General features: G+C 30.4%; 1 pseudogene; it reads left to right on the top strand.

Moving 5' to 3' along the window:
* Nucleotides 1–274: 274 nt before the first annotated feature.
* Nucleotides 275–618, top strand: LOC18041546 (annotated as a pseudogene).
* The last annotated feature ends 2,161 nt before the right edge of the window (nt 619–2,779 follow it).

Below are 2,779 nucleotides of genomic sequence, written 5' to 3' on the forward strand. Positions count from 1 at the left end.
AATTCGAACCCAAGACCTCTTAAACCTAAAGCTTCAACATTGAATCAAGAGACCACTAGGCTATGAATTATTTTTAATTTTTTTAGAGTAGTGCTTTTTGAGTGGATAAAAACAAAACGAATGGACAAGTCTTATCCAAAATATAACAAAAACTTTTCAACTCCCTCAACCAAAGTATTTGTTACCTCCTAAGCTCCTTATATTTGAAAAATCCTTAACATCCAAATCGTAGACTCAGGCGGCAAGCAGGCAGGCATAGATTCAATCGTAAACAATGGTAAAGGGCAGGCAAGGCGAGCGCGTTAAACTCTATGTTTGAGGAACAATTCTGGGATACAAAAGGTCAAAATCAAACCAGTATTCAAACACATCACTGATTCAGATCGAGGGAGTGAACGCAAAGGAAAAGGTGGCGTGGAACTGCGGCAAGTATTTGGCTTACATTTACAAGGCCAAGACTAAGAAGAGCTGGACCCACTACCATTGCATTTGGGGAAAAGTTGCCAAATCTCACGATAACAGCGGCGTCGTTTGCGTCGAGTTCAAGTCCAATCTCCCTCCCAAATCCATGGGAGATAAAGTTAGGGTTTTCATGTATCCCAGCAACATATGAGCAGCATGATTCGAGAAGTTACAAGATCGACAAGTAAGATGTACCTTCTGAATTTGGGATTTATTCGCTTAACATTTATATTGCAATATTTTGGAGTTAGGAGTTATACTGGCTAGCTATTTTGGCTTTTGCTACTATTAAGTTAGTGTGGATTTTGGAACATTAATTTTAATGTTAATCCGTAGTTTTCTGTTTAAAAAGAAATTGTCAAAAAGTGCTTGGCCATGATCATGTAAAACCGGTGGCACAAGTTTGCCATTTGCCTTCAAAATCGTAACTTCTTCTTTCTTTTCTTATTTTATGATTTCAGGTCTCTCTTATTGTCATCAGATCTTGAGGCTTTCTTTTTTAATTGTTCTTTTAGGTTAAAATAAGTGATTTGGAGAAGAGCTTCTATGTTTCATTGGCTACTTTGAAGAATCTAGAAGGTAATGTTTCTTTGGCTACTTGAAAGAAATTAGAAGGTAAAGATTTAGCTTTTATTTTGTTTTTTTCTCTGCTACTTTCTTTTCTTTTATTGGCACTAGATAGCCTTCATTGTATCTACTTTGGAAAATATTGTGTTTAGGGTGATTGTCACTATAAGGTTTACTTTATTTCGCTGATGAATGACATTAAACATTTTTTACACTAAAACCCTAAAATTTTCTAATTTAGAAATTTTTAAGAGCGGCATGATTATGCTAAAATTGATGGTTTATATTGTTCATAACAGTTCTATGTTGATATAACTTATTGCTTATTAACCATTTGTTCATGTGTTATTAGTTTTTTTTTCAAAAGCAATCGTTTCATTTTTTTTAGCTATTATTTTTGTATTTTGTTCATATCGAATAGATTTCAATTTTTATTCGCTATAAATAGTCTTATTGGATGATTACTTATTACAAACTATCAAATAGATGCTTTTACAAAGAAAAAGTTTGAAGTATGTGGCTTAGATTGAGAAATGAGGTGTCTATATCATTTCTTTAATGGATTTGTTTAGAGGGCAAAATAGAAATTTGTTTCTTCAGTTCATTACTAAGGCAATATTAGATTTGTCTTATTTATATTTATGTTCATAATAAGGCAATATCTACTTCAGTTGTTTAATTTTTCTTATTTATATTTATATGATTCATGGCCAAAATCATAAGACTTGTTTATAAGTAATGATTTTGGAATGAACTGTCAAATTATTGAAATATTTTGTCCAAACTTTACCATGTGTTTGAAATAATTAAAGTTAAATGTGTATGTTTCAGTTCTAGAAATTTTGGAATGAATTGGATCTATATGCATACTTCAAATCTGAAAAATTTTATATTGATTGAACTTGCAGGTTATTTTTAATGATTTTTTAAACTCCGCAGCTCTGCAGCAAGTTTTTTTTATAGAACTATTTATTAACTTTTGATCTTACAAAACATCAGCATAATAATATCATAATAACCTCAAACTTTAATATGTTGTTCATTCGTATGTGTAGTTAAAAAAATAAAAAATATCATTCCAATGTATTAAGTTTCTTAAATTTTATAAATATGTATTGGTACTCTATTGTAGTTTTTCATAGACAATTTTGAGTTACACACAAATCTCTACTTAATTATTTTTAGGAATTTGGTTTTAGTAGTTTAATTGTCCTACATACCTCTTTCATTCTGGGTTTTCTATAATGGGAGCAATCGCCTCAATATAAATTACACAGAAATAATTCTTATTAGCTTTAATTTATTTTAAATAATATAAAAAAGGAAAAGAAGTTGATAATTTTTTTTTGTTCGTGTCTCATCTATTCATGTCACCGTGACAAATCTTTAGGGAATCTTTTTAGTCATTAATTAAGCTTTGTTTAATTTTCATTTTTCAGCTCGCCTTGACTAAATTAAAGGAACTACATGGTCATAAAGCACTTAAGCATAATAGCTCAAAAATTATCTGCTACCCGCAAGGCCAATTAAAGTAATACGACCCTCCAAGTCAACATGACCGATTTTTCTTTTTCTGCTGTGCATATATTTAACCAGCTGCCTTCACCACTGTGAAAATCTTTTTCTTTTTAATTTTTTTCCCAATGATGAAGGTTGAAATTAAGTTATTAAATAAAATAGAAGAGTTTAAGGAAATTAACTTAATCGATCAAGTAGACAGTTAATTTATAAAAGAAATGTTATGTGTGAT

The sequence above is a fragment of the Citrus clementina genome, unplaced genomic scaffold (assembly GCF_000493195.1).
Source record: "Citrus clementina cultivar Clemenules unplaced genomic scaffold, Citrus_clementina_v1.0 scaffold_5, whole genome shotgun sequence".
Classification (NCBI taxonomy): Eukaryota; Viridiplantae; Streptophyta; class Magnoliopsida; order Sapindales; family Rutaceae; genus Citrus; species Citrus x clementina.